This window comes from Colletes gigas, unplaced genomic scaffold (assembly GCF_013123115.1).
Source record: "Colletes gigas isolate AHSC1104 unplaced genomic scaffold, ASM1312311v1 Colletes_gigas_Sc00010, whole genome shotgun sequence".
In the NCBI taxonomy this organism is placed as follows: Eukaryota; Metazoa; Arthropoda; class Insecta; order Hymenoptera; family Colletidae; genus Colletes; species Colletes gigas.
The window spans coordinates 6360398-6386416 of NW_025106639.1; the positions used below are offsets into that span (position 1 = coordinate 6360398).

Consider the following 26019-nt stretch of genomic DNA (forward strand, 5'->3'; position numbering starts at 1 on the left):
CAAGAATTTCTGCTCCGGGGGCAACGTGCAACCACGTTCCGGTAGATATTAATTCGACCAAGTTGTCTATCGACGTTCAAAATCCAATTCCGTCTGGGTTCCCTCAGGCCCCCGATATCCAGCTTCGTTAAGTAGCGACTGTAACTAGTTTACCCGCGACCGTTTCGAGCGAAATTCCATATTTCGCCTTAATACGGAACGATACAGAAATTTCGCGAGCGCCGTTTCCCCGGGGTAACCTTCGACAAATTCAATTTCCCCGGCATTCTGGTTTAGGCCTCGTTTAAATTTTATATCAGACGCGTCGGGATCAACCTGCCTGCGATTAGCTCCGGGCGAAACGAATCCTTCTCGCCTGGCTGCCTCGTCCACGCCCATGAATGTTCCCAACGTGCTTCCCGTTTTCCGAACTTTCCTTCGAGAAGACCCACTCTACGGGCAATTATTTTTATCATTTTAACGCAATATATATATGGAACTTGGGGACGTAGGTCGGGATAAATGGTAAACAGAATCCTCATCGTCCATAAACGAACGACGGTCTCCCGGAGGGGTTAATAACCAATGCAATAATTCCTTTCGAAAGCATGTAACTAGCGCTGTACGTAATTAATGAGATTTTTACACATGTTATGCGACTGTATTATATCGAAGGGCGTACAAAACCCGTAAATAGATAAATAAAGGGACAAAAAATCGTCTGCTAAACGAGTCTTAAGGAAAACGAATATGGCGGACACGATTGACGCGTGGACGAAGAAGTTGGAAGCTCCAAATCGAGATACGAGGATTTCTTTGTAAAATAGGTACCCAGAGTGATATTGGTGGAGGTTGTACGAGATCGGGAACAGGTTCAGGCTCGCAACAGACACCGCGTATATCGTGCACGTAGCGTAAAGCCGCGTCACAGAGCTCGTCCGATGCACGCACACCGAACCGACGAGCGTGTACCCACACGTACCTATGTATAACATGGAGTCTAGGAAGCACGTAAGACGAGTGCAGCTCTTCTAACGGTAATTCCTTTAGACCAGTACCGCAACTTCTGCAACCCAGAAGAGTCGATGCTGCTTCTGCTGCGGCTGTTTCTTCTGTTACCGAACGCCACGACGACTGGCGACCGACCGGCTTCGCGGCTATCTCGAGGAATGAGCCAATCATCCGTCCCGTGGCTTCTTTCTTCTCCGTTCTCTCGGGGTCCCCCGTCTATCCGTTTGACCGTGCCTCGTTTCGCCGTCCTTCTGCTCCGATCCGGACGAGAGAGTTCATTCTTGACGGCACGACGCGCGCGCAAAAGAGAAAGACCCCGATCGACCGATGAATCGCGCAACGACCAAGGGGGACTAGAAGATGTCGACCAGGAAAAGTAACAGTAACCTTCTCGTAGCCGCGCTACCGTGAACTTGCTCGACCTCCTGCAATTAGCGTGATCCTTGACGCAGCGCGGCTACGATCGGAGCTGCCTGCACGACTTTAATTATTGCCTAGAGTCCCTCGCTACTCTCGCCCCGGCGACTCGTAATTTCCTTCCGCCATCCGACCGCGTCCTCGAATTAGTCCGACCATACTCCGCGAGCTCCTTCGACAACAAAACTTCTAGCCGACGCGTGGAAAATATTACAAATTTCCGTGCATTCTTCTAAGGAAAAGAAGTTGACTCCGGTCCGCGCAACTCGTAACACAGTTCGCTGATTTCTAACGAGTATTCCGGAGGTTCGCGGAATCGTAACGGTCCAGACATCAATCGACCGTAATTTGTTCCTATTCCCTCCGCATTGTGCCACCTCCTACTACGTTTGCATTTCGTGGTAAGTATTCATTCGCAGAAAACGGTTCGACGTAATGTGCTCGAGACTATCGTCCTTTAAGTCGCCGCTCAATGGCGAGCAACCCAGTCTATCATCGAAAAGTACGGTAAAAATAACAGATGTTTACCTTTGACAATACCCATTAAATCCCTAGTAACATCTTTGTGCATTTGAAGCGACTTTAAGATCAGGTACAACGAAAAGACGTGAATTTTATATAAAATAACCGTTGAAAAATGTAAACGGAAGGAAGAAATGGTTGACAAATGCGCCCATTAGCCCTGTAGAAAGCCCCGCGTGGCTTCTGGCGCTCGTAAAATCGAATGATCGCGACAAAGGGAATCGGACATCGAACCGAAAAGCTACGGGCAACCTGTATAATGGAACGCATCGAAGGAGACCGAGGCAGAGAAGGTCGGCGATCTTTAATTCAGGGAGGACGCGGACCTCCACAAAGCCTTTATCGAAATTCCCAAAGTGAACGAGCTCGTCAAAGCGATCGAGGGATCGACGGGACAGGTAAATACGAAGACGCGACGCACGAGCATTCTTCGTCCCCTTTTTCCGCGCGTCGCATTTAGATCGGTTGGCCAGCCACCAAAACTCTCGACCGACCGCTCGCGAAAGCTAGAGAAAACTATTTTATTCCGATACCATTTCCCGTGCACGTGAAACTAATAATCTCGTCGCGAGCGCGACTTAGGACGCGCTCGTTCCGCAACTGTCTAATTGACCAATCGTTTCTTTGCTCGCTTCCAGCTAAAAAGTTGCGTAAACACCTGTCGTCTAAATATCAGCGGCGCGGATAACGGTTCTGGCGCGAATCCCTCGGATGCTTCTTGTCCATTTCGTTACGGAAGCCGACGGACGAAAATTAAATCGAATATCTCGAGCGCGTCGACGGGATTTAATTTTACGCGCGACTGTTTTCTCTGCGCACCACGAAGACGCAAAAGCGAACGATAAGATTCAGGATCTTTTCAGAAGAGAACTCGCAGAAGGATTGAACAAATCGAGGAAACGTTAGCGACCGATAACCGTTTCGGTGGTGAAAAGCTGATCGCGACAAGGGTTTTCAGTTATTATTTCTCCCGGAGGGGTCCGGTCTCGCCGAGGACGCAGTTTCCCCGCCGTGAAATAACGAGGAAGCGTTCGCGTTGTCTGCGTGAACCCGCGAAACGGAAGTCGATAACGAGGGAAAAAGTCGAGCGGGCAACAAATGAATTTTACCCCGTCGCGCATCCTCTGGCCCGTCGACGCGTGCACTTCTCCGCCCTCGTTTCATCCCCCCTCGACGCACCTGACTCCACTTCAAACTCAGTCTACCAGGAGGTCTCTATTTGCAACCGGGGTGTCTGTGTGCCAGACAGTGCGTGCACGCAATTGTGTTCACCGCTCGCGTTTTCCTCTTCCGCGGATCGAAATTCGAACGGACGCGGAGCCGTCGAACAACGCTTTGCGTTCGCTCCGCGGCCCCTCGATGGACTCGCGACCAGCATATTTTATTTATCTATCAGACGTAGCTCCTTTAAACGCGAGGGTCGCTTGGAAAATTTTAACCTAACTCACTGTCGATGATACCAAGTTTTATTTAAGAAAAGGCTATTTATGGCGTTTGGAGAATTCGTTTAAATTCGTTGGAAAGCGTTGTTTTAGATCCCTAAAAGAAGGGACACGGATGCCCTTTGGTGCAGAGTCGTCGAATAGGTGTCCTCGAGTCGTTAAAGACGATTCGTCGAGAAAGTTCACCGACGACACCGCCAATTGGCAATTGGATCGTCTGATAGCATAATGACGGAATGGACGAACGGATGCGTGCACGCATTTGACGCATCTACGCGGTGCGTTTCGTTCTGGCAAAGTGGTGAATGAACGCGGTGCAACGTATTTGTCCGTGCACTGTGCCGTCGAGGTTGCGAAACGAGTAGGAAGAGATAGGATTAAATGATAATGCAGCCCATTGGACGCATAAAATGTACATTAAACAGATTCGACGGAACGAGCGAACTGTTATTCGCCAAGAACTACCGCTTTCCTCGGTCAGGATAATTTACGGTCGGGAAACAGAGTCACTGGAATTGCAGTTTTCAGGAAGGGGGCGAAAGTTCCATCTGAAATATTTACAGGTTCCGATACCTGCTGCTTTCGATCAAATGTTTTCAGGAATGTTTATATCTCTGTTCAAGTGTATGCAAATCTCTCGTAACTTTATTGTCCCCTGTCGATATGGGAGCGAGCGTGGGTCTCTAGTGTCTCGTTATCCCATGATTTTCCCGACCCAATTAGGTTGCGTAATTTTCACAGACTAGTTTCGACAAATAACAAGCTGGGACGCGAGACAAAGGCAGCCCCCTATGAACCTTTAAAAGGCTCGCTGTTCCGAAGACCTGCTATCTAGAATTAAATCATTCTATCGCCACGACGTAGCAAAGAACAGTATCGCCACGATCTACCCAGACTTCTGTAAATAAGTTTTACGTCGGAATTTTCGCGGTGCGAAAGCGACGACGGGCGATTTCGTCGATGGAATGCTCGTTGGAAAAGCGTCGACGAAACGCACCGTCCCGCGGAAATTGCAATTGCGCGCGTATTTGTTTGGCATCATAGTTGAAACGCACCGTTCCGTGGACCGTCGATCCGCGTTTCGTTCCCGCGAGAGTTCGCAGCCTTCTGAAAAATGGAACACCGCCGGAAGTTCGTTTGCCGCGCTAGACGCGAGTAACGAACAAACACTGTCAACGTCTATGCAATTTGCACGAGAAACAACGACGGTCCCGCGGCTTACGAAACGCTCCAACGTTTTATGCAACGTTTACACGAAACGCTGACGAGATCCCAAATTCTAGACGGTCCTAGGTGGTTCAAAGCAAGTCCGCCTATCCGAACCCTTTTGTAAATTAATTGCTTTCCCTGGCAAGAAATACGAATCGAAATTGAATTAAAGATCCCGACGATTCCAGCGTTGAAATAAACGAGAACGCGTATGTATAGAAAGCGAACCATAAACTCGCCGTTGCTATGATCGATGGCAAAACAGTACGGACCACCGATGCAGAATTAATGGCAGCGTGTTTTATTTTTAAAGCCAAGTCGTTAGAAGCGAATAACTCACATATAATACCTAAATAAACTCGAGGTCGCGTAATAATATTTTCCAAACTTCGAAACAATATAACAATCATGACCATAGGGGTAAAATTCATTCCGATATCGCGTTATTCCCGGCTGTTTTTAATACGGCCGCACGTTTCCGAGCGATCTCGTTTACGTCTTACAATTGACCGCAGCGCGGCTCGATGAACGAGGGAGCGCATCATCGTCGGAATTATTACAGCTTCCGGTGACGTTAAGCGAATCTATAGGGAACGTTGCGCGCGGAAGCTGTAACTCGTCGCCCTTACGTCATCGCGAGACCGTGCATACAACGAAAACGCGACATTTTTATGCCTACTCCCGATACGTCGCACGTTCTATAAAAACCACAATCCGAATGGTAAAATAAAACGGGCGTTCGAACGTGTTTCCTTTATCGGGATTAAAAAAAAGAAGAAGCGAATCGCAATCTCGGCCGCGATCCTTTTACGACTTTCCGCAACTTTCGGTTTCTTACTGTCCGCGCACCGCCAGCGAATTCGGCGACCGTACCCCGCGCGACCGTGCCGAATTTCGTGCACCGAGGTCTCCGAAGCGAGGCAAAAGTTGGCAAAAAGTAAAGAGGAACCGCGACGCGGGGTACAAAGGGGGAGGGGGGCAACGACGGGGACGTCTCCCGCCGGAATCGCAAACGATCTCACGTATTCTCGTTGAAATTATCCAAAATTCTGACTGCAGGAGATCCTGCAGCGACGATTGCCCCGCGTAACGAGTCCCGACGAAGCGAGCTGCCAATTTGGCAGCGTCTTCGGGACGATAAATCAGCCTCAACCGAGACGGCGAACCTGCCGAACTGTATGTATCCGCGTTCTTCGAACTCTCCGTTACCCAACCATTGTCACGTTGATGCTCCAAAAAAGTTCAATTTATTCCAACGTTTCGCGTTCGCCCGGCAATAACCCTGGAGCAACTCGGGGCTTTTTGGCTCGAGGATCGACGGTTGTCGTCGTTCCTTCGGCCCGACGCGATTTCCCCCGTGTTTGTTGAACGTTCTCGAATCAAGAACGTGGCAATTACCGAATCTACCGAAACTTCAAACGGACGAAAAAATCATATTTGAGTGTTCCACCATTGAAAACCCAAGGCAAGCTCTTGGCGTGTCTGGCGTTCACCGAGAAGTTCTACTCTGAAGAATAAAGGTTCGTTCGCACGGGCTCTTTCGCTTGTTCCCCAACGGGCACCGAGCGTTAGGCCCAAAACGAGCATAGTCCGTTTAGGTTAACGAGCCCAGGAAAGTGTAACGAGAGCGGTCGAAGGTGGGATGGCGACTGTGGGCCGGGGAGAAGGTGAAAAATGAGACGCAAGGAGAATACGACGAGGTGTTCCGAAAGTCGCCGAGCGGTTTCGTGGAAGGGCTTCGTTTTCGAAGGTTAGCGAACCAGCAAGAATGCGGCTGGCTGACAGCAGAATGGGGATCCAGCAGGATCGATGATCGAGAGACCGCGATTGTTCTTCGCCAAAGACCCGGTCCTCCGGGTTTCTCCCTTTTCGCGGAGGACACAATGCGCCCGTGGAAAAAGAATATTCGAGGCAGCCGGTGCTCGTTAAAACGAATCCTCCGCGCTCGATGATAATTAATAAGGCTCGATGAAAGGGTCCACCGAAAGAAGGATGGTTTGAAAGACCGGCGGGAGGAAACGGAAGACGAAGAACGATCGCGGTCCTCTCGAAACGCTCTCGTATTTCTTCGCGTTAGGGATACACGCGACTGTTCGAATCGTTTGCCATCGATTTCGATCGGAGCGGTCATTGGTGCTAAGAACGATAAATTAATCGAAAACAAAAACCCTCTGACAACTGTCCAATTCTTTACGTATTCATAGAACATGTATTTCAAGTTTTGAGAACTGTGGGAATCGTTTAGGCTATTTTTCTTTATTCGAATAGAGCGCTCGGGGTAAACGCGCGAACGACGGGAGAAACGGTCGTACGTCTATTTTTCCCGGCGACGTCGATCCGGTTCGATCGGACGCGCGGCGCCTGTTCCGAGGCGCGTTAACTCCGAACGAAATCTCCGACGCTTCGCGAAAGGAACAGCGAGGGTTCGCGGGGGAGGAACGGATGGAATTTCCTTTTCGACGAGGCAAAGCGCGCGCGGGAGAAGGCTGGACGCGGCGTGGTATAAGGAAATAAAAGGAGGAGGGTTCCGGGCAGAAAAGCAACGCCGCCATTAACGAGCGATCGAGGCGGCTGCGACGAGGCGCGATTAATTTCCCCACGGCTTCTTGCATTACGTTTAATTAACATAATCCGCCGGCGGGATCGGTACGTGGCGTGCTTTACGCACCACGCATGCACACGCGTGTTACACAATTCTACGCCGCTAAGAGGATTTTATCCGAATTCGTTATTCCCTCGATACCCGAAGCTTTAAAGCAAATGGAGTTTTTTGGTTTTTACTAATTTTATAGCGCGCCTAGGCAGGCCCGTAGAGTCCATTAAGAGGGATTATAAATAAAATCTCTGTCGTTAGTTCCGTTTTTACAGCGTCCAACGTAAAACGTAGCGTGGATTTCGAAACGGTCGGCGCCTTTTTGCGAGCTGATCGCAATAGCAACCGGAAAGAAGGCTATTCGCGCTGGTTCTCGGCGCGTCCGACACGGTTTTCGAGGGAACGGGATCAGACTTTGACTAGAAATCGCTTCGTCACCGACGCGGCTCAGCCTTCGGGACCGTGTCGCAACAATGTCGTTGGTAATTAGAATATTTTCATTTCTGTCCGCGTCCGGCGAGCTCTCACAGCCTCTTTGCGCCGCAACCCTCGGTCGGTCGCGTGGGTGGGACCGGTTTTAAGTCGCGTTCACGCGCGCGACGCGACGCGACTCTCTCTCGGTGTGTATGTAGGACTCTGTGTACCAGAACGGAACTAGTTCGTTCTAGCAGAACGTCGGGCCGATCGGTGGAAAGGAGAAAGATGCCTGGATCCCCTTTCCCTCTCGTGGTCGTTCGTCGAGCGCATTTGCCTTTCACGGCTCGCTCGTTCGCTCGCTCGCTCGCTCGCGTGCACGCGCTCGAGCTTCATTGAAACTGCGAGGCTTCGCTCGCAGCTCCTTTTCAAACTTAAAAATTCATGCCCGACGACCAGTGGCCCTCCTAATTTCGTAACCGTTCGTCGTAGAATCGAGTTCGCTCGCTGACTGTCGCGGTGGTCACTGATGGACCGGCACTTTGAACTCACCAAGTGTTGTAAAATAGGAATTATTATCGAGGAACTTATGATCACTATATTAATAGGCAAGTTTTGCAACCGCGCTGGAAGCGTCTCAACAATCGATGAACGATTGCTGTGACTTCGGCGTTCTTCCGTACAATAAAGATGATCATGACGATCAAGTTCCATCGGATAACGGATAACGAATAACGGATAACGGACGTACAACGGGATGATGAATCGGTAATTCGCGTTACATCTGTATTGAAGATAATCGCTGTGCTTTTGTGCGCGACTGCTGTCGAAGATATAATTCCCGATGCGCACTGTGCGACCCACGTATGGGCAAAACGTTGCAAACGTATTCGAATCCCAAGGATACCATTATCGAGTCCAGAAATAGCACACGAATTCTAAGAAAATTAAAGCAATTTGAAAGTTGCACTCGAGGCGCCGGTCACCGATGACCGCCGCCACTAAGCCAATGTCAGCGATCGAAATTTTCCACTTGGCATTTTTCCGTCCAAGGCTGAGCCCCGATAACATCGAGACATCGAGTGTCCCGCGTTCGCTGATTTTAATCGAACAAGCCGCCTTCGAGCTTTCCGTTTTCCGCGTTCCGCGCGTCGCTCCCGTCCAAGGTAATTGTTTGTTTAATTCGATCCACCTATGCTACCGTCCGCGTACCTCTTTGCTCTCATTGGACGATCCTCGAGGCTCCCTCGACGCCTAGGCGGCAAACTCGACTCTTTACTTTCCTCGGATTACTCGTTTGTTCCGTTCCCGGAGCTTCTTCGCGTTAATGGATTATCCGTCCCGTAAAACGATGCGACGGTTTTTGCTGTCTGGGAAATCGTAAACGCGTCGCGTCTGAAACCGTGAAGAAGAACCACGCCGGACACGCGTCGATTTTATTTATTAACCTAGCAACGTTCCCGAGACTTTGTAAGACCCTGGCTCTAATACTTTACGAGGTCGTAAGCACAAGCGGGCAAAACTGGGCCGAGGAATGCGGCCCGTCGATATTCGAACGACCAACCCATACTTAACCCTTTCATTCCCACTGTGAGCATATCGCTACACATTTCGTACTACCATTTTTCGAATCCATAAATATCAAAGGTGTACAATTTGCAAATCACTTGTTGCAACATTGGCTTCGAAATCGTTTGGAGTAAAAATTCTATTCGAATTCAATCAACGAGAACAACTAACATTTTCGATAAAGCGTTCGTCTATTTACGAAAGAAGGTACGTTTGAAAATGACCCACAGCGCATATTCAAGGGATTAGAGTACCCTGTCTTCTATTGGCTTCCAGGGGTTCAAGTAATTCGTTCTTAAGTAAAAGCTGCTTAACATTCGACCTTAATAAACTCGCAAGCCATTCGGATTTTCATCTCGTACGTAAATGCAAATGTTGTTTAATAATTCGGGAATGTTTCGTGCGTGCTTGCGATTTCTTCCCATCGCGTGAAAGAGAGGAACGAGTTCGCGTGGGAAATGATGTATTTAGACTTCGCGAGGGAGTTCCAGATATCGCCCCACCCGCGTATCGACCGCGTGTCAAAACGTTATTCGATGGGTTTCGCGTTGAAACGACTGTACGAAACTGCAACGGACAGTGCAGGTATATTCGACTGGTTTGAAAAATATTTCGACGGCCAGCAGAGACGAGCGAAAGCTTTATCCAAACGACATTCGATGAAAAATGTAATTACGCGTATCCAACCGATATTTGACAGTCCCAGAATTTGTTCCTGAGAATTTCGAGCAAGTTCTCAGCAACGAAGAGGACTATAATGGGAGAGGCGCGATCTGGATGACGTTTCTATCGGTAAGGGGGCCCGAGAGGCTCAAGCACGGGCGTTTAACACCTATTGCGGGACCTTAATGGATTAGATTGCGTCAGTGTTGCATGTTAACGGAGGTTACACGGTAGGCAGGGTCGAACGAGAGTACAAGCGTTTCGCTGTCGAGGACGATACTTTCTCCGTCGCGGAGGCACGTCCGACGGGAAAATCACGGAAGCTCCGAACAACCTAAAAGTTGCTCCCGCGTACGCCCATGGTGAACCGCACGTGGACGCCGTTACGTCAGAAGCGAAGATTTATGTCGCAGACTCCGGAGTTTAGATTTAACTGCGACTTAACGCGCTCTAAACCGCAGTTTGCAGCCGGATCCGGTTGCTCGCGAGCCCCGGAGCTTCGCGGAGGGACCAAGTTCGGCGACGAAGCAGGAAACGGGGCAGGACACGAGCCCCAGAATTTGCATTTAACCCCTCTGCGAGCAACCCCTTTTGTTCTTCGAGGCACGCGAGCCCGTTTCGTCGCGGATATAATGAAATCGTAAACGTAAGCGTACAACCGGGAATATTCCTTTTACGCAATTTGTAAATGATCCCAAAGAACGGTCCCATAAAAGGAAATCAGGCCGTTAATATTCGCGTAATAATATAAATCGTGTAAAACTGGCGTGTATCGAAAATGATACGGTGAGCATGCAGGGGTTAAACGGTAATGGAACGTTCCTCGCGAAGGAAAGCGATCGCGTGTTCGACCATCGTGTAAATTCAGTAATTCTATCGTGCGCTTTCATCGGCGTTGAAACTCGGGTCGTAATAATTACCACTTTACACGATCCGATTGAGAAAATAGAAAATATCCGACGAGGGTACGGATAATGGGTTGTAAAGCAGCCTCGTTCGCGGAACCCTTCCCCGCTCTCGCTGCGGTACAGTTCTTTCGCAAAAATTCGCTTATAATAAATCGAGTGCCCGGCTTCGAGACGCAGCGCCAGATAATTACGAGCGTTTCCTTGGAAACCACCGGATTGCCCTCTTGATCGTGAGCTTTTTGCGTGGGAGCCTTCCCAAAGGGTCGATCGATCTATTGCGTCGCATCGACGGGGGAACGTTTCGCTGTCTGGTGAAACGCCACTTTGACAAACGGGCTCTCTAATTTTTTGCGATCTAAATACGTCTGACTGCTAAATTTACGCTTCAGAGTCCTTTTGCAAAAGATGGCAGAATAGAGATTTTAAATTAATCCAAGTCCAAGATGGACAGAGGGGGTAAAGGGGGTTTCTTTTAGGCAATAACCTTAGGGATAATAGTCGTACGGAGCAGCGATTTGCCCGCCGTGGCGATTAGGGTCGGTTGGAAATTCGTCGGGGAACGGGGGGCGATCGAGGGGGTCCGAGGCGTCGAATTCCTGACGGCCGTCCGGGACACCGAGAGAAAGACGAGAAGCGAACGAAAGCCGCTCGTTTTGATCTTGTTTAGGCAACGACGGCATAAACAGCGGCGAGAGGGGCCGAATGGCCATCGGGGGCAGTGATTTATTCAGGGTTATTGTCCTGCGCGGGGTTTTTGTCCTGGTTGGGCCGATGGAGCCGGGACGTATGCACCGGGGACCAGGGAGCGGCGCATCCGAAACGGCAAGAACGCACTTGGACCGGTGGACGCGCGGCATTACTCACCGGGGCCCAAGCTTCTTCGCCTTTTTCTACGCCTCGAACGTGCCCCGGGTGCATTGACATCGCGGCATCGACGTAATTCTCGGTACCGCGCTTCCGTATCGGTCTTACGTTTTCATTATAGGCTTACGGACAACTTGTTACGCGAGTACCGGGGATTTATAAAATACCACGCACCGTGCACCGGGTGTCTCGGGACCGTGGCGCCGTCAAACAGGCTCGCGCTCGATAGACGAGCACGATGCAAAACGATTTTCAAGAGCTGTTTTCTTCGTCCTGGCGCTTAAGGACGCATACAGACGCGTGCAACGTGCCGGCTAAAGCCTGGATCGACGCTGAAATATCGCTCCGCGGATTCGTTTCGACAACTATCGAGAGCTTGCATCGACAGACGCTGTTCATGCGTAACGACTAGCTTCCTATACTCCAACCAACAACTACCTCTTGACATTGTTCGAAAACACTCTGCATTTTCATCTCAACTCATCCATTTATACAACATTACCAGATATTTAGTTATTGTACAAGGAAACGCAGTGGTCGTCGATCACAGATTTCTACCTCGGATCTCAGACAAGACGTAATAACGAAACGCGACTCACCCGGGACCGGAAACACGGCTAAAGGGTTAATTTGCGGCCAAAGTTACAAGGACCATGGGAAATGCAATTATCGGAAAACGGAGACCGATTCGTCGCGTCGTATTTCGAAGGATCGCGTTCGGGAACGATTGGCTGGAACGACGATGTCCGACGAGGCGGTTGTCCGATCGAATGTCCATCGATGGCGACGTGCAGGACGAAAAGCAAAGAAGGGAAGCGGAAACAGCTCGGGATGCTTGTAGCAACGATGACTCCGGTCCCCGGAGACCATCGCGATCTCTTCGGTAATTAACTTAAGCAACGATTAGAGCGGCCTCTTATCGTGCCTTAACCAACGATGCTCTCGGCGTTTAACGCGCCATCGTGCCGGCGAACAAAGAAATTGCCCGCCATTTAGGTACGCTTCCGCGACAGAAACAGAATCATCGTCCGTCTTTGTCACGAGCGATTTTTAACGAGATACTTCTGCCCTTGAAACCGCGGACACTCCAAGATAAACTGTTCCAACCTTTCGCGTGTCTTCGAACAAATGAATTTAATACGAAGTTGATACTTGAAACTAAACGTGTACAAACTTCGTTCGCGCGTTGTCGCCGCATACTCTTCCGGTATGCGACCGGTTATCGCCGATTTCCTCGTTTCACCTCGTGGAAATTCAATCCACCTGTGTTTTTTAATTAAAATTATTTTACGTAACAATCCCCAAACACGTCATCTGCTTATCGCCAGTGCTAATTAATCCTGATTTCATATCTTTTTCCTATGAAAATAACGAGTCGCGTAACCAACGATCGAGTAAATCGGACTTTCCTCGGGGAACTAGTTGCATAATTATTGCTTAAAAAAAAAAAGAAATTTCAAGCAGGCTTCGTCCATAATCGGCTGAAACGGTTATCGCGAACGTCGTCCTTGTCCCAGCGCGCTCGACAAACGGTATATCGGATTAAGGTCGATCCTCTTCGCCTACTCTATTTCCCCCGATACTTCTCCCCGAAAGGGGGACATAATATTTTCGGCGGCCAGGCGTCAGGTTTCCCACCCCCTCGATCGAAAACTGTATCGTTCGCCATAGGAATGGTTTCATCGTTGCTCGGGGGCGGTCGAAACGGCCTCGTGGAAAAAGTCGAACGTAAAGCTCCGTCGGACTGCTCGTGTGCATCGCACGCATCATCGAGCACCCGTGAAGAGGGGTTTCATGGTATATAGGGTGGAAGAAAAAACGCTGGGGTCTCACGGTGTCAAAGAGCTCGAGCATCGAGGGCGTAAAAATACGGAGAATCCGCGAGGAAAGCTTTGCGTTTCGCAAATTCCACGCCGACAACAATGATAATAACCTTCTGTTTGCGGTAACATCCGGATATCGATGTTTGAATGGAGTGTTACCGCAAGCGTCGAAGAACGTCGCAGATATCAAAGATTTCCAGCAACTTCCCAGATCGAAGTATAGTTTTGATAGGGCCGGGGGTGGAACGTCCGCCGCAGAACCGTTGCCATTCGATCGGTGTGCCACAAATTTAAAAAGTTGGGACATCGGTTCCTACGTGCTAGCCGTAACTCGTGCTCGACTTTTGGCCCCGGGGGGCGGGCAAAGTTTCGCGAGCAGAAGAGATCGAAGTGAGGGAAAGAAACTGTCGGGAAGCGTCCGAGGGGTCGGAGGATTGTTTTCGTCGCGAGAAAAGAAGGAAAAGCGAACGAAAGCGCGCTATTTCTCCGGTATTGATCCCCCTTTCTCCCTTCTCGTCGATACTCCCGTAGGATAGGGGGTGACCAACGAGCGCGCGGAAAGGGAAACGATGGAAACGAAAGGGGGAGAGAAGAAAGAGGGAGGACCAAGGTTGTTTATGCAGGCCCCCCGCGCTACCGAACCGCTGGGGCGTCATAAATTATCCTCCGAAATCGTCCAACGACCCCACGGAGACGCCGTGCGTCCTGCCGCCGCGACGGGAGAGGAGAATGCAATTTGGCCAACTGCGTCCCCCCTTGCCATACGGAAGGAACGTCGTCGATCATCGGTGCAACGATTAGAAATCTGCGATTCGTTACGATAACGTGCACGCTTAGCGACCAGGAGGGAACAAACACGAAGATAAAATCAAACATAGAACAACGCAAGCCAACGCATGGACTACGTACTTCCACATTAGCCAGTTATACAGGGTGTTCGGCCACCCCTGAGAAATAGTTTAACATCAAGAATATCAATTTCTTGAGGCTTCGTTAAAAAGTTATTAAAAAATTTCAAATCATTCTGAAAAAATTATTTTCGGTCGCGGGGGTAAATTACAATCATTTTTTGTGTATAGACATACCCCGGAAATTCTACGCACTTACGAAGAAAAAATTCTGTACCGAAAATACAATGTCTGACGATGAATGATGATTCCCCTGAAATTCGGCGAAATTGAAAAATTTCAAATCGTTCTAAAAAAATTATTTTTGGTCACAGGGGTCAATTACAATCATTTCTGGTGAATAGACATACCCCCGAAATCCTACGTACTTTCGAGAAAAAAATTCTTTACCGAAAATATACTGTGTGGCCGGAAATGTCTCGATCAACAAATTAGTATTCTTGATTTTCGTCTTACTTTGGCCTTCAGAATCTCGCATTAAAATTTTTCCCAGGGGGTGGCCGAACACCCTGTATAGTCTATTTCTACGTGGTTCGTCTCTATGCTTCCTTAAACGTTGATAATTCGCGAAGAATAAAACTGTAACCGTTGAACAAATCAAATGAAACGGCTATTCGAGATATCCAGGCTGCCCGGAATAAAGATGGGCTTCGTGGAACGGGGGAGTTTGGTCTTTGTTTATGGCGCGTGGAGCGACGTTGGCGCGGCAGCGGAATGGCTTCGAAAGCGAAAACGAGCGAAAGCTCTCGAGAACCGAGGATTCCGGTCTCGTAATCAAAAAGTAATCGGGCATAAAGCTCGCGTTGGATGTAATATAAGACGGGAACCTTGACTCTCGCTATCGAATCGAGATCGGAACGCCGGGACGACGAAAGGAAACTCTCGACGGATGGAGGCGCGACAGAGGCAATAAACCTCGGCCCGTCTCGAGTCGTTTACGAGTCAGAATATTATACGTCGCGGGTCGAAAAAGGAAAAATAAGGATCCCGGGGACACGCGGCAGCGTCTCGGGACGATAAATGTACGTACGGCAAGAAGCAACAATGGCAATTATGCGTCGAATGGGACGCGACAAGATGCTTTCACTGGACGAACATCGCGAGGAAGAGATAGCATCTGCGCGGCTCGCTCGAGGATCGTCTATTGAATGCAATAGGCTTCCGCCGGGGTTCACCGCTATCGACTTTCGAGACTCTTTCGCGTACAAGCGGGGCTTCGAGGGATCGATTTAAGCCGCGTGTTTGTCCGAGTGATACCAAAAGCCAATCGATCGAGACGACAATATTAGCTTATCCGCGTCCCTGCTCCGCGACACCGTCCCTCTCTCTCGGCGAAAGTTCATTAACTTCGACGTCGATTCCCAGCCTCGGTGTCGAATTAAAGCGACCGATCGAATACCGGAGTCGCCGACCAAACCGTTAGGTACATCGCTGGACATCCAACGAAAAAACTAACTCGACCGCCTTTCGAACGAACATGCTCGACTCGCGACTCGATCTGTTTACTTCTGTTCAAGTTCAGCACGATTATCGTCCCGAGTTCTTTCGGTTGGGAACATTGTGCTAAAACAAACAACGTTTTTCACGAATAAATGCACCGCTGAAGAGCGTTCCGATCGGAAGTCTGAAGCGATCGCGCCAAAGGGATGAACTATGGGGCAAAAGCGACGCGACGAGGAGTCGCGTGGAAAGTTGGCGCCTCGTCGATCGGTCGAAACAAACGGAGCAAACCGGCCCAAAAGGTCGAGAGTTAAAGGATCGCGCGCCCCATCAGACGCATTATGCGATCCTCGTTTCCAGCGTAGTCTCTGTGAATTAACTCTCGAGGAACTGCGAGCACAAAGGGCCAGGTGCCAAGGGAGGGTTCGGACGAGTGGATGTAAAGTTCAGAGAAACGCGACAGAAGTTCCGGCGAGCGAAGGAAGCGAAAGATGGTGGCACGCGGAGGGTGGAAAATCCTGGGTGGAACGACGTCAGTGGCGGCGCCTATATTGATTTTGGGCCGAGGACGGGTGCTCGGGGAGAGAAGGGAGCTGGAGGACCGCGTCGATGGGAGCCACGACGCTGCGACGCGCCGAGCCGAGACGGGCGGATCGCTCGCTCCAAAACTCCTCTTCGGGATTCTACACAGGATTGGCCAAATTTTCATCGAGAATAGGGAACGAAGCTCTTTTAATCCATCGGGGAACCAGCTTCCGCTGGCGTTTCAATAATAAATTAAAATCTTACGCGATTTTCGAACGTTGTTTCACGGATGATTCAGAGTTCTAGCTCGCGATTAAAATTTGCTCGACTCCAAGGGCACTGATAACTCTTTGCACGGACGAGATTAAGATTACGCGAGCCTAAAGCTAATTTGGCCGCGCCTAGAACATGCGTCGTCAATTTGGATCGCGCGCTAGCTGGTAGAAATATTGGACAGCGATAGGGTTTAATTTTTCTCGTGGTAAATTCCGCTAGATTGACCCTAGAAAGGTCGCTGGCAAGTCCAATTATTCAGCAATGTCCATTGCACCGAATAATTCTGTTCTCCGCAAGTTTGGTAAATTATTCGTGTGATACTGTGTGACGTTCATTCGATACTCTTCCAAATATTCGTTAAATTCATTGGTTAATTGAGTTAGTAAAACGCTCGGCGAAAAATATGTGACGCGACAGCTGGGTGTTAAAATATTTTCGGTAAATCGTATTTATCGTATTCATAAATATTATCGTTTTATTAGTACCCTGATATTCCGATAAAAATACCGACTGATGTCATTCGTGACACGGTAAAATATGAGCGTCATTCGTATTCGGGTGACGCGGCCTCCTGTGGATTTTACGTGTCACGCGCATCCTGGTGACACGGCAGTCATCGTATTAAGAAAGAAAAAAAAGGAATAACTGGAAAATGTAATATTCTTGCAAATAAATGTGCCAATTTACGAAGAGTCGAAGCGAGCGAACGTCAGAAAATATACTAAATACGAAATTATTACAGCATTTTACGAGCGTTTTTGAACGAATTCAAGCAATAGGGAAATCTTTTTACTCGTAAATTACAGGCTCGGAAACCGTTCTTTTCTTTTCGGTGGGGGACGTCTTTGAAATCGTTTGTAAAATATATGTATACTGTAACATATATTCATCTTCGTATTGTAGACAAGTTTGGTGCAACAAAGACGTACTATTATTATTGTGCCGTGCACCAAAGGACTTCCCGCAATGAACATTACTTTCGTAACGTATTCCCATCTAGGAACGTTTGCGTCGAGTCGAACGCTTGCATTCTCCATCGTCTCCTGGCAAAACACGCAGCCACGATTCTCGCAACGGGAACGTGGCTGCGTCGCAGGAACGAAGTCGATTAATTTTAAAGACGACGGGGGTTCGTCGAGCCTCGCTCGACGCCATTCACGATGATCCTTTGTCGCGCGTCGCGTTATTGTTTACGAGCAATTTCGCAGGACGACGAGTAAAAGATGTATGCAAACGAACGGAGAGAAACACCCCTCGAAGAAGGGCGGCACGTTGCACCGTGCCGAACGCGGCCCGTCAAACAACTCTTTTTGTCCCCCCCTCCCTTTGAAAGCCAATGGAAAACATCGAGAGGAGCCTCGAAAAACGATTCGAAAAATGCAAACAGAATCGAGCTGCATTCTATCCGAAGACATTGGACGACAATTAATTAACAAACTCTTCAACTACCACCTCGAATCGGTAACCTAAACTAAGGGGATCCCATTTTGTGGATGTAAAGCTTGCTACTTGAATTGTACGTACTCCGATTGCTTTTGCATTGTGATCCCGTCCGAAAAATCGGAGGAACAGGAGTAACTGCGCCGCTATCGCGTTGGCCTACACGCGTTATCAATGGGCATAATTGTCGGAGATAACGCAGCTAGCTCGAAGCATCCTTGAGGCACGGCGCGATAAATCATCCTAACGTACACATAGCGGCGTGTCGTTCGTTCGTACAAATACCGGCACCGTGTCGTCGCTTTATCTTGCCGTGCATCTGGATTATGACATACAACGCACGCCTCTTTACCGCTTATCGGCGGAGTTGCAGACTCTTAACGATAGCGATAAGAGTAGTCGGGGGTAATAACAAAAATTCACTTCAATTATTTACTCGTTGTAAAAGTTAACGCCGTTCCACGGCGCTGAACTTCCACCCTCGACCGGCGAAAACTGCGACTTTTTTTGGGGCAAACTTCTGCCCGACTCCCCGGTCGACGTTTACGATCGAAATAAAGCCGGATCAGGCGGATCTTTGAGGGGCCCGGCAGAAGTTTTATCGGAGACATTTATCGAACGAGTAAATTAATAAAACGAAAATTAAATATAGGTCTCTCGAAGAAGTTTCTACCGAGCCTAACCGAGAAAACTAAAGTCGATTAGTTGATTGCACGGCTATAACGATTGGGAAAAGTTGAGGAACGAGTCGAGCGTAACGCCAAAGCCGTAAATAGTATCGACGTAGAATAGGATCTCATTATTTATCGAGTATGGAAACAAGATTTCACACGTACGCGTCCGATAAGTCCACACACCGGAAATCTTTGGCGAAAATAATTACTTTGAACTATAGATTCCACGGGCAGGTTGGTTAATAGTGGCCATCGTGCCTTGGAAACTCGTTAAGGAAATTGATGCAGACTTGCTCGTATTGTCTAATCGCAGCCATTCGTATTACTTATTATGTACATTTGCGCTATGTATTTTCAATAATAATAATAATTTGATATCCTATGACGTTCGTGTTCGTTCCATCGTGGCATCGTTCGTCCAAATGCAGAAAGTCAAGGCTGCGGGTCAAGCGCAGCGGGGCAGAATGATATTGATTTGAAAATGTTCGAATCATCCGCGAAGAGTAGGTATGCGATATCGACGAAACACTCCGTGGATGTTGTTTATGAATAGGAAAAATAATAACGGACCAAGGTGGGTGCCCTGTGGTTCTTCAAATAAAATAACACACAACCGGTTTTGAGTAGTAGTTAATTACCTGTGAACGACCTGGTACGTAGCTACCTATCCACCGCAGTATGTCATCGCGAATAACTAGAGGAGGCAATTCGGAGAGCAGAATATCGTGGTCAACCGTATCGAAACCTCTGCTAAAGTCCGTATAAATTACGTCTACCGGGCTATTATTACACGTACTGGTAGATACGGTCTTGGAAAATAACGCCAGATTAATCTCGATCTGTCTTACGATACTGAAAATGAGAGTTTCCTCGCTACCGAAAGGCGATTAAGTCGGTAGCTGGACCGTTGAAGAAAACTAAGAAAAGTAATATCTTTTTACTTTCGTTTCTGCATTCGACCGGATAAAGTAAAAGTTTCAGCATCATTTTGGATCGAATGCACGAAGATGAAGAAAAACGTACGAGTTTTGTAACCGAGTCAAGTGGAAATAGGATTAAAGTTTAGCTGTTGTTAAACTTACAGCTAAACATGACAGGCAATCGTTCTTCGTTCGCGATAACGTGATTTCAGCTGACGCATTTATGGTATCGGCGCCAAGAATACTTGGAAACAGTGGCTGGTAACTCGTGAAGCGAGAAAAAAATCGACAACGAGCTATTCGCGGTATCGTCCAATTCCAAACGGTGGTTCGCGAATTATTGCGTTACGCTCTTTCGAGAGGAAAGCAGGATGATTTGGACGTCGAGGATCGTGGATTGCAGACGCGTGCACCAAGTGGGGAAATTGTTGCTTCGCCTGAAAGCTTCCGGAAAAGCTTACGTGTACGAGGCGCGGAAATGGAAACGATCGCGCGCGACAGATACCGGGCAACGAGACGAGACGTTTATCTAAATTGCGTCCCATTGTTCTATTTGCGACGAGCACGCGACAATTGCGAGCACAGGGGAGAAGCGGGTGTGGTATCCTTGAACGGAGAAAAAGTAATTCCGACGATTGCGCGAACCGTCCTTAAAGGAGCCTTTTTTGCGGTCCCGAACGCGACGATTAGCCAGCGTGAAATCTTGTATGAATTTTCGATCTCGCGACTCATCGTCGTCAATTTTCTGGGATGCTGTCGACCGGTTGCATCACGTCGGATTACCACCAGAAATCTCGCTTTCCTATTAGCCTTCTAAACCCACATTCTGTTGCGCAAATCCATCTGGACAGTAAGAGATATTAGGCTTTGGAAACATTAAAGGTTTACATATTTTACAATGGTAATACTGCAGCATCTAAAGTCGATTTAAGTAAACATCCAAATGAAATTGATCGATTCGATGAAAAGAAGATTTATAATGGAATTACCGCAACCGTTACACAGAACGTGTAGGTTTCTAACGTGTCTATTCGCATTTCGAAGGAGTCTTGCACCAAACCGCGTGGCTGATTTGCCACACTCAATCACCCAAGGAGATAAACTACGACTATCGATGAAACGTCGACAGATCTAGCGTACGTTCGCTCGCTCGTTTCGAGATTTAATTATCGGAATCACGAATGTTCTAAACGAGACCAGTGCCAGCCGACGTGTTAAATGGTTTGAGCAAGTTTGCTCGAGAGTAAATCGCAAGACGAGAGGTTAACGCACCCGTCGGTATGGCGGGTTTCAATGGAAATAGGTGTGCAAAGAATGCCCGTAAATCCGGCGTTAAAATATTTTGATTCGGTCCGGTTTGACGTTGTTCGGCCTGTTCGAAGATGTTGGCTGGGAATTTCGAGTCGCGAACACGAACACGAACACGAACACGAACACGAACACGTCTAGCGCGTGCGAAACGCTTAGAAAGGCTGGCTCGTTAAGCTCAACTCGCGAGACGGCAACGGAAGCCAATTGAATCGGCGAGCTTACGTGCCCGCGACGGTAATATATTTCGCTACCTTCGCAGTCGCGGTCCTCGTTTATTAGCCGCGATAAACGCGTCGAGGCAGGAATCAGCAACGACATCGCTACGCTTGTCTCGCGGGATTAAACAATTTCTGTCGTGTCATCGCGCGTGTCGCGATCCAAAGATCCGCGAGCTCACGCTCGGTCCATCAACTAGCCGGGAAAACGTTGGAAAAATCGCGAAACTAACGTTCGCCGGGACTCGATAATAGAAACGCAGCGCCGCCTCTTGGGTTGCATCAATCCCCATTAGCCATCGCGACGGAATCCCCTCCCCCTCGAATGGCATTTGCAACCATCGAGGATCGACGGTGAGAAAAATATGTATACCGTAACACCTTTGTACGAACGGGTATCGAGGTAATTAGTATCTTTGACGACGAACGAATTATCGCGGTCAAACCCTCACTGATCGATCGATCCGTTGACTGTTGTTTGCATCGGAGATTCCAGCGAAACAGATAGAGAATAATGAGGTTGAAATCTATATGCTCGCGCATTTGCCTGTATCTCTGGTTGCATGTAATAAAGACGTTTAATCGTTATAATAGGAAATGATTGATAGCTAGCGAGGCACTCTTATAGGACGATCCATTACCAACCCGAGCTATCATTCATCGCGACTCGGAGATAACGTGACTCCGTGCCGACAGAACCAGGAAGCGGTGGGGACACAAGTTGCCGGCGAGGGCATGTCTGCTGCAACCTGCTTAGGGTTAAAACCGTGCCACGTCGGCGATTTTTCGACCGGCTCCGTGACTCGCCGTGAACGGTGGCGGTAAAAGATCGGCGCGCGATGGAACGCGAGGTCCGTTGCCCTGGGTGCAGGCAGCTCGTTTCGTCATCTTCGGCTCGCGGAGAGTTGCCCGTCTACTCGGTTGAACGCGACCTCCGTCGTGGAAACATAAACAGCCCGTGGTAGACCTTTCTTATCTGGTCCGATGAAGGCGAAAACACGCGTACCTTGGGCCTTTGCACCTGTGTGTATTTCATCGAGATACTAACGAGATCGCGCCGCGGAAACCCTCTCGATGCCCGTACACGTCCCTTTCCCCCGTGAAATACGACCGCTCGTGCCGGAATTCAACCGCGTGGATCTCGCTGAAATTCTAAATAGACACGACACGACAGCGCGCGCGCATGACTCGAATTTACCGAGACCAGAGTCGACGAACTTCCGCGGAACGTTTCACGAACCGAGCTCCATACACCGTAGGTGTAAAACGAATCCCCGAGATGCCGGAGACTCGACCAACGCGATTCGCGTTTCGTCGACGCGATAAATCCGACGCGTTTAACGCGCCGTCTTCTTTTTTTTTACCCCCGCTGCCCAGAAACCTGCCCCTCTAATTGTTTCGAACACCGTTGCACGCTCTGCGCTGCAACTTGTTGCGAGCGCGTAGAAATCGAAAGTGTGACAACACTAACGCCTACTGTGGTCAATTTTACTTTTTTACTATTCGATACCGCGACGCTACGGGTTTGTGGGTGGAACAAAGCGATCATTGGCTACACTTTGTATGAAGGAAGGAAGGAAGGTGTTGATATTAGAATGAAAGACTAAAACGAAACGGTATTAGATTATGCTCCGGGTTGCCCTGAATTTCGAGCAGCTGGATCGTCGAGAGCAAACATAGTTGACACTGAAATAGCCAGTAGCTGGATGCCTCGATCTGCAAAAGGGATCGATAGTGCAGTTAGAATACAATCACTCCGGATACAATGAGTGTTGGTTTCGACGTCTAGTAAAACCACAAAGTTTGAATATGTAATTCGATGATATCTATGATTGCCATGCAATCGTGTAACGCTTGGTGTACAAATAAGACATCACTCTCCGTTTCTCAGGAGTCGTTAAGTATAAACGTGACGGTACGAATTCGCAATTATGCCGTATCGTTGAAATAGGGCAACTCTCATGGAAAGCAATAAGGCGAAGGAATTTGCGTTGCTCCGACACAATGAGAGAGCCAAGCTACCTGAAATAAAGAAACCAGACTAATGAACAACGCAACGGAGCATTCTTAACGCGTTATTAATAAAATCAAGGGCTTGAAAACCTTCGTTCTGCGGTATTGTGATGATGTTCAGCAAACACTGTCAACTATTTTCAACGCATGAAACGTAAATTAAAAAAGTTGCTGCGAGTTGAATTTCGAAACTTTCCCCGTGTATACAAGTTTTCGATAAAATGATTGCCGAAATATCGACTTGACCCATTTAGCCAATAATATCCTACGAGCGTGAGTCGCGGCGATTATTTATTTCCGCGCCAAAAAATACACACAGAAACGTACAGTTCGATGGCGGTCAAAATGAAATCCAAGTGTTCATTATGATATTTAAACTAGACGGATATAGAAAATATCGATTCAACGGTGGATGGGGCTCCCGCGAGCACTCGTTTGCCCACCACTGTTCTACAGATATTATTTATTAATTTCTTGATGCGAATCTGCAGGAAGCTCGAGTTCGAAAAACGTAGAAGGCGTCGTTTTTCAGAAGGGCGGAGGAAAAAGACGAACGTGTCTCCCGGTTGGAGCGCACACCGATCAGCCTTCGACTCGTTACGTAAGCAAGGTAAACACTTACGTGCGCGAAAACCTGTTGTCCGACACGTCCGGGGAAAACGTTACACACGTGCCAACTTACGGCGAAAAATGCGAACGCGAGCCCAACCACGATAAAAAACGACAAACGACAACGGAATTTTCTTATACCGTGAAACTAAAAAATCTTTCGAACAAATCTAAATTCACGTTGGAATATTTCCACCGGTATGGTCGAACAAAGGGAAACGTGCTAACGTTACCTGCGTATTTTGCGTCACCGTGTAACTTGGAGAAAAGTATGCTTCGACCGAGCTAAACACTCGCGCGATCCGTCACGAACGCAGCAAAAAGTATTTGTTTACGAACGTCGTATACCCTTGGCCGAAAAACAGTATTCGCGGAATCGCGGTTGTCCACACGGGCCGAGAAAACAATTTCGACCCAGGCTATTGCCCGAGACGAACTTCGAAGGCAAACTTCTTCGAACACGTAGAATTTCATAGTTATTTGATGCAATACTTCGAACAGGCCCATGTATTTAATATTACTTCGAACGTCGTTTTTATACCACGGTTATTAATACGTGTTATTCCGTTACAAACGATCATTTCGAAACTAACAATTGTGCACACGAAACTATGATGCAACAAATTGATCGATTAACAGTTAAACGCATATCTATATTTCAAACGCGTTACGGTATCGTTCTTAAACGATTGCTCCCTCGATGGAAATATCTGCTAATAATTAATTTTACTTTCGTTCGTCCCTAAACTACACTTTCACGAAATAATTAAACGTTTAAATTTATTTTTGTAATGTTACTATCGCGCCACTTAACTACGGTCAACCATCTTTGACAATCGAAAGTGAATCGCGACTGTCTACAACACCGGTTTGTTAATTACGTGATTCTCATTTGCTTTGTAATATTCTTGCATCGTTGCTTCTTTCATTTCGACAACGAGAACGAGTTAAACACGATACGAACAAGAAAGGAAAGTTTGTTTAACCTAGAAATTTATACTCGCGTACATTCGGCGTATCGATACAACGACCACTTAGCTACGCCAACTTCGCACCGTGTAAAGCGAGGCATTTACGATACACCGGTAAAAAAAAAGTCACGCCAGGTATGTCGATAAAAAAATTATGTCCCGGAGCAAAACAGACATAGCTAACGAAGCCTGTCGTCTAAGCGACGAACGCTTCAAAACACTATGAAACTTCTACGTTATCGACTCCAGTCGATGCATTATTTGAAAAAGAAACACCGCGGTTCTCGCGAATCCGATGCCAACGACGCTTCCTTGTTTACGAGGTTGACGATTACACGGCGCGAGTTATACGCAAAAGACGATAGAAAGTACTCACCACCTACGGCGTAAATGACGTTTGATGTAAATTCGTCCCGGGATCGTAGAAACGTGCAGCTTTAACCTTCTTTTTGCCTCGCTCCGGCTCCGAGTGTCTCCTCACGATCGATCAAGTTCGATGACACTGTGATTACGTCGGTTGGTTATGGTCGCACTTGCACTCCCGTGGAAGAAAACACTTATCGGCACGAGCTACAACGATCGACACCCCTCTCGTTTTCGCGCCGAGGCGCGTGTTTGACGTGTGGTATACCACGAACGAGCAACGACGACAACCACGTCTTGACGGCCTGAACTCGCGCTCGCGACTACCCGGACTCTCGAAAGTAGCGATCGCAGCGCCTCCCGTGGAAGCCGACCGAAACTCGCGGACACGAAATTTCGCTACGTTCGGGCTTGTGCATCGTCCCCCACGGTGAACAAATTGAACGTTCTGCGACCAAATTTGTGCGATTTTGATCGTTTCACCGAACAAGATGACCAACGAATAAAACTGGACCCTTACGGAACGAGAACCGGTGAGTTCCGTTATGTAACGTTGAAATCACAGTTGGATTTTCTTGCATCGAATGTCGGCCGACTACCGATCCGGACAGATTTCGCGACCACGCCGCTCAACATTGTTATCCAGGGAAATAATTGGAAAACCGAATAGTGCGTAAGTATATTTGCTTCTATCGATGTATTTATAATAAATTGCCTTTCATCAAATATACAGGTTGTCTATGAGTACTTATTTCAATGTTCGATCAAGCTTTGGGGTCCCGCGACAACGACATGGTGGTCTATGGTAAATTACAGGTTAGGAACCGCGAAAATTGTTCGTTCGAATAAAGTTCTGCGTATTTCTAACGCGTATCACACGTTTTGCGATAACTGTTAGCCACTTATCGTTAACGAGCGATGCACTTTGTTATTTTCTCGA

The 26019-nt window shown here is 48.2% G+C and overlaps 1 protein-coding gene across 5 annotated transcripts in view; it reads right to left on the reverse strand.

Annotated features, from left to right (window-relative positions):
• The window catches only part of LOC122397664 (SH3 and multiple ankyrin repeat domains protein 1), a 167668-nt gene extending 142284 nt beyond the window's left edge, over positions 1 to 25384 (reverse strand). For all 5 annotated transcript variants that reach the window (XM_043396966.1, XM_043396963.1, XM_043396965.1 and 2 more), the window contains exon 1: positions 25093 to 25384. The gene's annotated coding sequence lies outside the window, so the exon portion shown is untranslated. The remainder of the gene's footprint in view (positions 1 to 25092) is intronic.
• Positions 25385 to 26019: the final 635 nt, after the last annotated feature.